Genomic DNA, 14,031 nt, shown 5'->3' with positions numbered 1-14,031 from the left:
TGTATCATCATTTAATCAAGTATATTTAATTAACAGCACCTGGCTGCTAATTACCCTCTTAATCGACCTGAATCTATGGTTCACTTTAAATGACTGCTGAAAACTTGTGGATGTTTCTTTTGAGAAGCCACTTAATGCTTTAATGTTTTATGTTATTGGTATTTTATGTTGTGTATTTGTTGGATTCATATTTTATGTTATATTTGTAGTATTTTTGAGATATTTTGAGTTTGTGTGGCTGCTATCTTAGCCAGGTCTCTCTTGTAAAAGAGATTGTGATCTCAGTGGGACTTCCTGGTAAAACAATGGTAATAATAAAACATTTTTATAGGTTAGCTTTTCCTTCATCTTTCTCCCATTAATTTTGGCCATAGTTTATATCTTAGTTTTTCACACATTGCTTGTACATTTTAGATTGTTTTTTGTTAAATTAAACAAACAAACAAAACCATAATGTAATGTCTTGTTTTTCATCTGAGGTTGTATTTAAATAATTACAAAGGACTTACAAAGGACCTATCTTTATTATGTTTTGATACATAAAACCTCAGATCTAAAAAAGGATGTATTTCCTTTTTACCATGCCTGTAGCTATTCAGATGGAAGGTGAAGGTGATAAGCCTGGAGAAAGTATAGCCAAAAATAAGCATATCACATGTGGGGTTCCATAGAGCTCTACTTTAGGGCCTCTTTCTTTTCATATGTACAATTTATACAGGTCTTTTGTAATAATGTACTAATAGTGAGACAAAAATAAAAAGAGGTCTTTAATTTTAGCCTTAAGTCTCACCTCCCCCACATATGACGGCATGCATGTAGGACTGTCATTTTGCAAACATTCAAAAATCAGTTTTTACCACATGACAAGCACTTTGCTTGAATTTTACTTACACCTTTAATAATACAAAAAAAATTTACACGATTTTAGTTGGTTACATCATTCATCATTATGGAAACCAACTCACTTTCATGACTATGCATCATTTAGTTGACATTAAAAGCTCTAGCATCTACTGCTAGATATAGCAGTAGATGGCCTTTATGCTAAAGATTGAATGGTCTACACTCAGTGAGCTTTAAGCCTGCTGACAGCATGATTGACAATAGCTGTGAACATGCTGTCAGTGCCCGTTGATGACGAAGGCCAGCTAAGGGCATCACTGAAACTATGCTGTTAACATAACACAAAACATGAAGATCGTTCATCCAAATGACTTCACACATTTCTCCACTTTTGATCCCCAACAATACACCCGCTAAGTGTGATGTGCACACACAAGGATACATACAGAGAATGTTCCTTTATAGTTAGATATATGAAAAGGATGAGACAATTTCAAACAGTCAGATAAGATCGCAGAGAGGGAGAGGGCAGGCAGTCTGGCCAGTTTGGCTATCTCTCTGATGAGCGTGTGATTCAGTGGCGTGAATAATTAAAGCTGGGAGCAGCGATAGGAATCTGTAGACGCCAGGCTCGGATAATACGGGACGGATATCAGGGGTCTTTGGTGCGGGGAGGTGGCAGCTGAGATGACATTAGTCACTCTCCAGTGTGCCCCAGGCAGCCGTCAGGATACAGTGCTGAAGGTCAGGAGATGATGGATGGACAGACACCGGCGATGGCTCATCGCTGAAGTTGACTAGAAAATGAATGTCCTGTACATGAAATATTATCCTCATGGAGGAAGATACCTGATCTGATACTGCAGCGATGTGTCATGGTTATGTGAACTTTGTGAAGAATTGCGGTCCATCAGCTTGAACTGAAATTTGTGACAAGGAGATGTGGAAAGAGAGATAAATATATTGTTTTTATTATTCAAAAATGCACATAGGCGATGCTAGTTCACAACAGAACACTTTAAGATTGTCAAGAAAATGATTCATACTGATTCTTACTATATTTAGTCATTAAATTCTTCATTCTAATTACACATTAAAGACTGTAATGTACTGCCTGATCTGTGTTTATGTGCTGAATTTTGAAGGGTCGTAGTGACAGATCTGTTTTTCTCCCATCCTACACAGCCACTGTTCATTTTTCCTCTCTCTTATCTTGCTGCTTTCTCCGAGCTAGATGTCTTTCATGTTAGCTGTACAGAGACAAAGTCAATCGTTGGTGTAAACTTTGTGAAGAGTGTGCTGTTTTTCAGTCCACTGTAAAAGGCACAACTGCCCACTCACTGATTGTTTTATTCATAGTTTTTTAGAAACTAAAATTGTTTGTCTTGCAAATGAAGCTGTTCTAAATTTAGCCTGTGGGTAGATGTCGCAGCATGCAAAAGTTGTTCTGAAACAAGCATCTGTGTATGAACCTAACCACAAAAGAGCGTCCTCCTCCACCCCGAGTATTGGTGTGATTGTACTCAGCCTTTTTCTCTGTCTTCTCCATGCATCACTCCATTCATTATAATGGTAGCAGTGTGCCGGCAGAGCCTCCAGGATGGCAAGGAACCCCGTATTCAGGTCAACTCACAGTCAGAACGATTCCTTGATTATTCCTTATTTATCCCAGTCATTCCCCCTGCTGTGGTGTGGAGTCTCTGGAAGATGTGTGTCTGAGTGAGTGGAGTCAGGGCTAATGAGCTGAGAGCTGGCCTGCTGATTGTTAGCAGGCTAGGAGCTGTGCTTCAACCCACTCAGAAGGCACATTCAAATCATCAGAAGGCCAGCCCTGCATTCAAAATGTTGCAGGCCAGTGATGCAAGTCAGTAATGCAAATGTGTAGGTGTTTACTGTCTTGTTTTATGATGATAAAAACAGTCAATATGCATTTGACTCAGTGAATCACTGGAGATGTGATTCACAAGCTGACAAGGAAACAAAATGTTTTGCTTTTGCCATGGCTCTTAGACAGGAACTTTCCTGTGCTGTCACATATAGGCTGCAGCCATACTACAGACTATATGTGGTTAGGTTCATATAGATGCTATGAAGCTTTAGGCACAGGGGTGCTTTTCCAAGATCACCATCTCAGATTAGCATATTAGCATACCATTTGCTAATCAGCACAAAATACGAACTTCACATAAGGTTGACTGCAATTTGTTATACATTTTGTACTAAACCAAAGTAGTGAAAGAATATGCACTTTCACCTAACAATAGCCGTAGATGCAAAGTAAAAACTGAGAGGCTACATCACCGAGAACTGGGAGGTGGGTGTGGTGGTTATTGTGAAAGTTGTTCATCTGAGCGCTTGGTTCTGGAGCCCACAATCTCAAAATGGATCATGTTCAGTGGACAAATAGGACTGACATAAATACATTGTAATTGATCATTCTTGTACTAGATGTCATGAAGATACATCCAATACTTGTCAGTATATTTAAATCAAAATCACAAATGCTGTGCTTTGGCATGGGGCTATTGCAAAGTAATGTGTTAAAGTATTCAGATTACTTTTTTGTTGTAAGAAGAATCATAATATTTTAATACTTTCTCTTACTTTTTGCAGTTATGCTGTAATGTAATAAGTTACTTTTAACTTATTACTCTCTGTAGAAACCATTCATTTTTGCACCACTTCTAATTTCAGTGTGTCCAGTTAGATAAGTTTTTTAGCCTCGACCAGTGACGGACAGACTGAGATTGCCAAACTTACAGTCAGGCATTTCTCTGAACACACAGTAATACCTTCAGGTTTTTATTTTTTGAATGGCTGCATTCAGTTCAAAATGAATTGCAGTCAGAACACACAACACCACCAAATGGAGTCATTAAAATAAATAAATAAATAAATAAAAATATAGTTTCCTAATTTCCTTATAAGTTCAGCATGCCCTTTTGACCTTCTCCATTCTGCCAGGAAGGAAAATGTCAGGAGAAATCCTTTACTTTTTATTTCCCTACATGAAAACAAACTCCAAGTTTTCAAAACCCTTAAGGGCATGACCTCAGCGTGTCAGCTGTTTACAGTGCTGACTTTATCTTTAAGTGTATTTGAGATAATTAATATCTTATAGGCTGGCAGCTCATATCCTTTTTTTTTTTTATGTTATCCTGTATTCAAGACAAATCCAGCACAACAAAGCCCTCAGAGGACATTTTTAGGTTTTTTTAACATCAAAGTTTCAATTCAACTACTGATACTGTTTCACTTGCTGGAGGCTAAACTAAAGATGAGGGTTTATAAAAAAAATTCCCACTCACCCTGTGGGCGGTCTTTGCTTTGTCCTTCGAGGTCAGGTCCTTTGCCAGAAGTCTGGGAGCTTGTAGGTCCTGTGCAGTATCTTAGCTGTTTCTAGGACTGTGTTCTTCTGGACATAGATCTCGGATGTCATTCCTGGAATCTGCTGGAGCTCTTCTCTTAGCCGTTGGAATTTATTGAGCTTCTTGTGTTCCTTATAATAATAATAATAATAATAATAATAATAATAATAATAATAATAATAATAATAATAATAATAATAATAATGCATTAGTCTTATATACACCGCTTTTCTAGACACCCAAAGACACTTTACAATTTCATGCACTATTCATTCACACCTCAATCATACCTGGTGGTAGTAAGCTACTAATGTAGCCACAGCTGCCCTGGGGCAGTCTGACAGAGGCATGGCTGCCAATTTGCACCTACGGCCCCTCCGACCACCACCAAATACACAACCACATTCACACTTAGGCAATGTGGGTTAAGTGTCTTGCCCAGGGACACAATGACAGCATGCGTTCAGACGGGGACTTGAAGCAGCGGCCCTCCAGTTGCAAGGTGAGCACCCACCCACTACCACCCACAGACGGCAGTAACATCAGGAAGATGTTACTACTACATCTATCTGTCTGTCATTACAGCCTTCCATCTCTGCTTGTCCACCACTACTATGTCCGGTTGGTTAACCATCACCAATTTGTCCGTCTGTCTTTGGAAGTCCCACAGGATCTTAGTTTGGTCATTCTCAATCATCCTCGGGGGAGTATCCCATTTTGACCATGAGACTTCCAGGCCATACTCAGCACAGATGTTCCTGTATACTATGCCAGCCACTTGGTTATGACTTTCCATGTACGCCCTGCCTGCTAGCATCTTGCACCCTGCTGTCATGTGCTGGATTGTCTCAGGGGCATCTCTGCACAGCCTGTGCCTGGGGTCTTACCTTGTGTGGTAGACCCCAGCCTCTAATGATCTTGTGCTTAGAGCGTGTTCCTGTCCTGCCATGATTAGTGCCTCTGCGCTGTCTTTCAGTCCAGCTTTGTCCAGCCATTGGTAGGATTTTTAAATATCAGCCACTTCTTCTATCTACTGGTGGTACATGTCGTGCATGGGCCTGTCCTTCGATGATGGTTCCTGTTCTTTCTCAGCTTTCTGCTGCCTGAGGTATTCATTAGGCACATGGTCAGTTCTGGCAATCTTTCTGATGCACTCATGGATCTTTGTTGTTTCATCCTGAACAGTGGCTCTGACACTCACTAGTCCTCTGCCTCCTTCCTTCCGCCTAGCATACAGTCTTAGGGTGCTGCAATGGAGACTGTAATGTTGTACAGTATATCCCAAAACACAAACCTCTAACAAATCTTGATGTAATTACCTTAGCATTTTGTATTAAGCATGCCTCAATGCTACAAAAAGCCTGACTAATAAAAGCTGCTCGTTTCTGAAAGGATCATAGTTTGTGCATTTATTTCCTATTGATGTGTTGCACCTGGCAAACAGCTGTGCATTTCTCATCCTCTGCCTGTGGTGAGAAACACTGATAACATCAGCATGTGTTATCAGTGTATTTTAAAACAAGTAAACAATGTTCCTCACTTGTACTTTGAGGGAAATTACAAATGATCTTCACTATTATGAGCTGTGTTTGGGCAGGAGCAGGTCTTAAAAAAGTTGGGACGGGGGCAGCAAAAAGCTGGAAAATAAGTGGTACTAAACTTAAACAGCTGGATGAACATTTTACATGATTGGGTATAAAAGGAGCAACTTTTTTTTCAGTAGTAAAGATGGGCAGAGGTTCACCAATCTGCAAAAAGCCCCTGCATCTACAAATTGTGGAACAATTTCATAATAATGTTTCTCAATCTAAAATTGTGCAGACTGTGAATTTCTCATCATCTACAGTACATAATAGCAAAAATTTGACAATGTGCAGAAATCTCACCCCGAAAATTGTAGTATTGGATACATGTGATCTTTGTGCCATCAGGTGGCACTGCATTAAAAATAGGCATGATTCTTCTTGGAAATCACTGCATGGTGTCAGGAAATGCAGGTTAAGGACACTAATGCAGACACAGGAATTGGGGTTGTAGAAAAAAATGGGTGGTTATAAAGGGGGGAAATGTTATTTTCTTGAAGTCACTATGAAATTGACCATTTTAAAAATGAGTGTCTACTGCAGTGGACTCACTTTTGGAGGTAGTGTCAAGTGAGCACTAGAAGAACTGCATTTTTTTTTAGGGCATGGAGGCTGACGCTTGATTAAGACATGTTTTTAAAATGAGCTTTATGTTAATATCAGAGCATGTTACTAGTTATGGTAAGAAGTCATGTTTCCTTTTAAAGTGGGTGTGTCATGTTGACTGTGAAACTGCAGGTGTCATCATGTGGTCCACTGTTTAATACAATCCATATGTTAATACCAGCCATATTTGGCTAGTCATTACTAGACACAGAGCTCACAGGTAGTAGAGATAACATTAACAATTCAAAAAAAAAACAAAAAAAACCCACAGTGTATTGCAGCAGTGATATTATTTACATTTTTTTTTCTGTGAAAAAACCAAAACAAAAAAACTTCTGTCCAGCATTTATTTTTTGCTTTAGCTCAGATTATATAATCAGTGAAATTAAGTCCATAACTTCTGGAATTGAAAAACTGATTATATTGGTAAAAGTTTACAGAAGAGTAGGGTGGATATAAACTTCAGGAAACTCCAGAAACTGGAGCAGTCACATTGTCTTCACCCACTTTAGTTTGCAAAAACTCTGTGGACTGTCGAACTATTCATATATCATATGCACACACGGACACACACCACTATTCAACTGGGAGCAATGCATTGCTCTAGCAATTACAAATACGCAAATGTGAGAGCAGGAATAATGGATGAGCAGTAACACGGTGGAATCTAATTGCTGCAATCTTGCGACCACTGAATCCTGGTCCTTTCCTTCCTGGCTACCTGTTCTGGTCACCCATTTGGAAGAGCAGGCTTCAGTCTTCCTGTGCCACTGCAGTTTAGCAAGCTAAGAGTTCAGGTCCTCACCCCAGCTGCAGCCTCCAGTAAATGTGGCTCTAAATCACCCCGGACACAATCCATCCACATTAACTTCAGGCAGGAGGAGCCTATTTCATCCTCATTGTCTACAGCGTCTGCATCCGACAGCTACTTCTTTCATATCAGCCAAAGATCTCAATGTGCTCATGAGGTTCAAGTGGTTTAAAGGACATGACGGGGCAGAGAATGGAAGTTAATTGACTGTGCGATGACCGTAATGATTTGATCCCAGCCAGTGTGTGAAAGCCATCATGAGTTTCTCTGCAGATTGTGACTAGCCACAGCTGGAATTAGTCAACAATATTTTTCACTGCTGCTGAAAGGAAATGTGTTACATAAACAGGATGCCCCCCATTGCCGCTGCTTGTTATATTGGTGAGGATTAAGCCAAATATGATAATGCCGCCACGCATAGATTAGGTGTTTATTGATTGTGGCTTTTGAAATATCAATGTATTGAATGATATTGTTGGAATTTTTAACCTTACATACCACATTCCCAGATTTTTTTCTGCTTTTCTTATGTAACCTAAAATCTGAGAAGTACCTGAAAGCAGTGCTACAGCCAGACAATTTTTAGAAGGGTGGCCAGGCTGAAGCTACTTTTTGAATTGCTGTGTAGGCCAAAAAGTAAGTTTTTATGACAGACATGTAGAAATACATCATGGGCACTTGTGCTGTACATAGTGAGCTTTATATGTAGAGTTTTTAGAATGGCATGAAACTCTGTCATCAGCTTCTATAAAATTTCAACTTTGTGTTTGACTTGTTGAATTACACATGGTCTTGCTTGAAAAAAGGAAGATGCTGAGACAGCCGGTTTAAAAATATAAAGTGGTCACTTTTCAAATTGTCAACAATGAATTAACGTCACTTAGTACTTTTTCCTACACAAAACCTTTTAAAATTTGCCACAAATTCACTTTGATTTAAAAAAATTCCTAAAATAGACGAGCAGTGTGGTTTTCAATAAGTGTCAACAGGAAACAAAGGTGAATATGTTGAGGACTGCTTTTAGCCACAGATTATTTAAGAAGTCTTATGCTCTTGTTGGTATTATGAAACAACCTATATAATATTAATATATATATATATATCATTGTTGGGTCATAGAATTGATCAACCCTAAAGAAGCCCCACAGAAAACCTTTAAACCTATTCTTTTTATTAATATTAATTATTAGTAATGTTAACAACAACAAACTAATAATATCTCCTCATAAGATTTATTTTTAAAAAGTATCTTTTTAATCACAACATCCTTTTCCTGTAGCATTTGCTTGATCAAACTCAGCTATGTTTAGTTCAAATACCAGAGTACTGCAGCAGCAGTGTGAAGGCAGATGCGTGCATTAATCTCTGCTGTGGTTTCCTTGTGCAACATGCAAACAGATTTGTGATCAAATACTCATCCTGCTAGTTTATCTCTACTTCTTCATGCTGTTCATGATGTACTCAGTGGCTTTTGAGGTGCTCATACATCTTAAATTGTAAAGGAAATAAATCGTAAGTGTTTGAATCCCTTCTCTTCAATGTATCTCACAAACTCTCTCGTAAAAAGAGACTGTTTGTGTATGAATGTTTAAATTGTGAATCAAAATGTACACTATATTGTTCTTATAACCGTGGGCCTCATTTCTTTATGAACCCATAACTGCAAATTTCCAGTCTAAATGTAAAGGAATGTGTCACCGTTTTTGCCTCATACGGTACAGGTTTCCTTTTTGAAGTCACCACTTGGTGGTGCCAGTAATCACACATCTAGCATTTACCTTGTATGCTTAGTGAGTGACTTCATCAACAGATAATGAGAAATATGGAGTCGTCTGATGTCGTTAAGATGTAACAAAAAAAAAAATGGTGTTTTCTCTTTAAACTGCAATGTTATTTATAGAATACAGAGAATGAAGGGTAGCATGCGTATAGCTGAGGTAACACTTTTTTCTGTTACCTTTGTAGAAGATTACATTCAATCCAGTACAGAAAAATAAAAATCTTTTAGAGTTCCAGCAGAAAGCTTTGTGTAAATCACCTCTGAAATAAAACAGCCGCAAGACTCCTTCACCTCTAAGAATGAGACCATCTTTTTACTCTGTTACAGAGACCAGATGAGGCTTCCCTTACCCCACTAACACACACACACACACACACACACACACACACACACACACACACACACACACACACACACACACACACACACACACACACACACACACAGACAGAGAGGCTGGCCTCAAAGACAGAGACATTTTGTCAAATTTGAAGCAGGTTTGGTATTTCAGGTCTGGTGCTTCTAAATTGGAAAGGTTGCAGTGTTACAGTTATTTTGTTCACCCGAGCCCCTTGTGGGACAATTTAACGACTCTGGGCTGAGAATGGAAACAAGCTGTGACTGGCCTGTCTGATTTTATTATCAAGTCACTGACCGCAGCTCTTAATTTAAACAGTCACTGTGAGCATTTTTATTAAAAGAAAAAGAAGTCTGTGCAGGTATTTTCTTTTATACCAAAACCATCTACCTCGGGACAAATCTTTCAGTGAAAGTCAAACAAAACTTCTTCCTAAATGTAAATCTGTGGAAATAGTGACTAACCAGTGCCCATAGATTCTGTTCATACATCAGTGTTTCTTCAGGGGCCATGAATAAATAGAAACTCAATTTTTTTTTTTTTTAAACTCGGGTTTTATTACTTAATCACAACTGAATCATGGGAAAAAAACAAACCCCATTTTTCTGGTGTATTTCTAGAGAAAACATTACCTGATGATTACAGCTCTTACCAGACTAGCCAGTGGTTCTCACTTTTTCTGGAATGTCCCAGAAGGTAAAAAAAACTTCACACACCACAATTTTTATAAATTGGTAAAGTCTGCACAACTGCAACAATTCACTGAACTTGCCAGATTTTTTTTCTCTGGTCGTCCATGCCCTACATGTGGTTGCTGTATTCCCTATCATGGGTTTGTTGTGCTGACCAATGTGCACAACAGTGGTGATCAAGTCATGTTTTTCCTTTGCCCCTCCCCACTTGAATCAATAAGGAAGCTCCCCACTGTTTCACCAGTGGAAGTGGGACTCAACAACAGCAGGAAATGCTTGGTTTGGTTTTTTCTGTTACTTAACACAGATCTGATTAAGCTAAAAATTATCAATTAATAGGAAAGTAAGACTTACTGTATATGTATATGTACATAACAGGAACAGCAGAATGAAAATAAAGTCCAAACCAAAGAGATTAAAGTAGAAGTTTCTGAAGTTCAGTTTAGGTACTGAAGATAGGGGTGGAGACCATGGTTTGGGGTCCTTATCATGTGCTAGAAGCCTGTTGTGGAAACAAATATCATGCTTTGGCAGAGCACAGCACAGATAAAGCTGACCAGCCTGGGCTTGGGGAAAAACCCTACTGCACGAGTCAAGTGATACCATTCACTAACCTGGTAAACATGATACTTCCAGCATTTGGTTATCTTAGCATAGCATAAAGATTGGACGCAATGGCAGCATACAATCTGTCTCCTTCCAAAGTAAAATAAATAAATAAGTCATATATTTATCATATACATCAATATACCAGCTCATGCTCTCCTTGTTACAAGTATTTATGCTAAACTAAGCTAATAGTTGCTTAGTTAGCTAATGGTTGACTTCTAGAGAAATAAAACTGCGACTAAGCCCATTAACATCTTGGGAGAGGACGTGGAAACGGTGGACAGCTACAGGTACCTGGGCGTTCACCTGAATGACAGACTGGACTGGAGGACCAACAGTGATGCTGTGTAAAGGAAGGGGATGAGCAGACTCTACTTCCTAAGGAAGCTTAGATCCTTTAATCTGTGATAGCAAGTGCCCTCTACTTTGCTGTTGTCTGCTGGGGGGGCAGCATCAGTGCCAGAGATGCCAGCAGGATCAACAAACTGAATCGCAAGGCTGGAACCATCACAGGGCAGAATTTGGAGATGTTTGACTCAGTGAGGGACAGGAGGTCAAAACTGCTCTCCATTATGGACAACCCATCTCACCCACTCCACTCCACTCCACACTGCTGAGGCAGCAGAGCTCCTTCTCCCTCAGACTGATTCAACCTCGCTGCCATAAAGAACTACCTGTCAGGACATAAGATCCTACACACAAAATTTTGTATTATATCCTCTTGCTGCTGTCTCTGGATTCTTTTTGTACATACTCTGATTTATTTATAGTGTATACATTACATATTATTTGATTTATCAATGCAGTTTGCACTAGCCTCTTGTACAGTGTCAGCCTTAATATAACTCTTCGTTACCTACATTTTTATCTATTTCATTTCAATATGGATATGTATAGTTTAATACTCATTATTGGAACTCTGACTTGATGTTATGTTTAGTTACTGTAGATTGTATTTTCCTGCTGCTGTTACACAATAATTTCCCTCGCGGGATCAATAAAGTATCTATCTATCTATCTATCTATCTATCTATCTATCTAATAGGACACTGGCGAGTGGATTTTTCTGAGAAAGGGGCCATCAAGGGGCCACAGCATTTATAGAGGGGCCAAGTATTTTTGGTAGATGTTGTGATATACGGACCAATTAAAATTAAACTCATTACATTAAAGTTATGGTAAATCTTATCACCATGAGGTGCAAGAATTCAGTGAACTTATGTGTTATTTCACTAAATAACAATATCAGACATTTCATACATTACAGGATTAACTGTTGTTGCTCTCCCTAAATGATTTCTGACCTGATGAAAAGGGACTGGAGGTGCCCTGCTCTTGACCAGCCTCTGGTCTAGTGTGTTCTGCTGCTCTCTCCCTCCTCTCACCCTGCTCATTTTCAGCTGGCAGACTCACACTTTTGCTCAAAAACTGCTGAATTCCCACCTGAGACTGACCCTTACTTTTCATATTCTTCTCTATCACTGCCAAACATTATAGTTAAAGTTAACACACAAATGCAAATTAAAAAGTACATGAATTAGTATTACATGAATTAGTGAAATGCTAACATTCATGTCCAAACGCAAGTAGGGCCTCAGTTAACTTTACTTTGCTTCTTACTTTAATGTTTAACAGACGTATGCTAAGTGACAGCTGTAAGCAAAAAGGGATTTATGACTTATCATTACCAACAAACTCCTCAAAATCTAGACTGGCATCGGTTGTCGACAGTGTTGCCAGATCTTACGATAGAAACAAGCAACCAGCAATCTATGAAAACAAGCCCAAAATAAGCCCAACTGGCAATCCACAACATTGTGTAAATCTGAGGCCGCTTTTAAACAGTAGTATAGCTCATTTCTTTGTTTTGTCTCATTGTGTTTTGGAGCAGTGAAACCCGTGTTTCTTAGCCTCATAGAAAGGTGCACAGTTTTTTTGTCTGTTTCTCGGTATTAGCACGTTGAATTAAATCAGCATGGTGAACACATATTTGACACTTGCACAAGCTGCAGAGTGCCTTTGATACGTCTCCCACCAGGACCGCAGCTACTTTCTGAGGTGTATGTGAGTGACAGGAGGAGGGAAGGTGAAGGAGCACAGGGGCGCCTAATCAGTGCCGTGCTTCTGTAATTGATCATCTCATATGCATAGTTGTTAAATACAGAAAATGCCGACTAGAGAAATAATTTCGCCGCATCGCTTTGGCGCCCCCCCTCTTGTGAGGCGTCCCTATGCATTGCATTTAGTGCATACTCACTTTTTGCGCCACTCCCATCTGAGCTCGGATCCATTCTTTAAGTGCGCTCTCTTTCTCACACTCTATATTATATTTTTTCTATATTTTCTCCACTTACTGGAGCGCATTCTTACGCTGCTTCCTCACTCTGGGCTGTTGCTTTACTATGGGGCGCCGAGAGATAATCAAGGAGTTTCACTCGTAAAGAAATTCAAGCGCAAATAAGCAACTTGACGTTCAAAAACAAGCCCAAAAAAACCGCAACACGCGACTCACGAGATTTGCAAGCAACTTTAGAAAAAAACAAACCCAAAGTCGCTTATTATAAGCCAGGGGTCGGCAACCTTTAACACTCAAAGAGCCATTTGAACCCGGTTTCCACGGAAAAGGAAACACTGAGAGCTGGAAATACAACCGGAAGTCGGTAGCCGCCACCGGAAGTCGGTAGCTACCGCGAGTGAGGCATATATTGAGAAATGAAAATAAATAAATAAAATTATTTTATTGTAATATTTCAAGATCATAATAATGTTCCAATTTAGAACTACAACAAAAAACGAACTGACAAAAATGAAATGCCCTTTCGTTGGATACTTATAATTTACTTCCGCAAGCCGCACAGAGCCGCACCTTAAGCCTGAAAGAGCCGCATGCGGCTTCGGAGTCGCGGGTTACCGACCCCTGTTATAAGCGGACTTGGCAACACTGGTTGTCGGTTAAAAAACTTTCTCCGTGAGATCGTTCAAATCTTTTTCTTCTGTAAGCTTTGTTCACACTGAGCATTCCTATTTGGCTCATTAGCGCTACTGGTGTTTCGGCATGGAATTGCATCCACCTATAATTTGATCCGCTCCGGACAAAGGACAGATGAGTGACAGGACAGGGGCACTTCAGTGGGCCAATCAGATTTCAGATGGGGCCAATGCCCCTGTAGCCCCGCCCCCTCATTTGTGACGTCATCAGATGTAACAAGGGATTTCTGTAATTCTAAAGATCAAAGGGGTTCCAGAACTTAGCCCCAACACTTCCAAAGCAAAACATAAGTTCACTGACATTTTGTTGTGAATGCACAACAAATTTCAGAGCTTGTGATTTACAAGTTACAAGATAGAGTTTACTTGTATCAAAATGACTAAAAAAACCTG

The 14,031-nt window shown here is 39.5% G+C and overlaps 1 long non-coding RNA gene across 1 annotated transcript; it reads right to left on the bottom strand.

The window, feature by feature from the left end:
- Positions 1 to 990: 990 nt before the first annotated feature.
- On the bottom strand, positions 991 to 13,289 carry LOC115787263 (uncharacterized). Its single transcript, XR_004020485.1, has 3 exons — positions 12,908 to 13,289; positions 4,152 to 4,342; positions 991 to 1,763 (listed from the first exon to the last, which is right to left on the bottom strand). It is a non-coding gene; the product is annotated as an uncharacterized LOC115787263 (long non-coding RNA).
- Positions 13,290 to 14,031: the final 742 nt, after the last annotated feature.

The sequence above is a fragment of the Archocentrus centrarchus genome, chromosome 10 (assembly GCF_007364275.1).
Source record: "Archocentrus centrarchus isolate MPI-CPG fArcCen1 chromosome 10, fArcCen1, whole genome shotgun sequence".
NCBI lineage: Eukaryota > Metazoa > Chordata > Actinopteri > Cichliformes > Cichlidae > Archocentrus > Archocentrus centrarchus.
The sequence above is the reverse complement of the archived record's forward strand: the minus strand, read 5'-3'. Positions and strand labels throughout refer to the sequence as shown.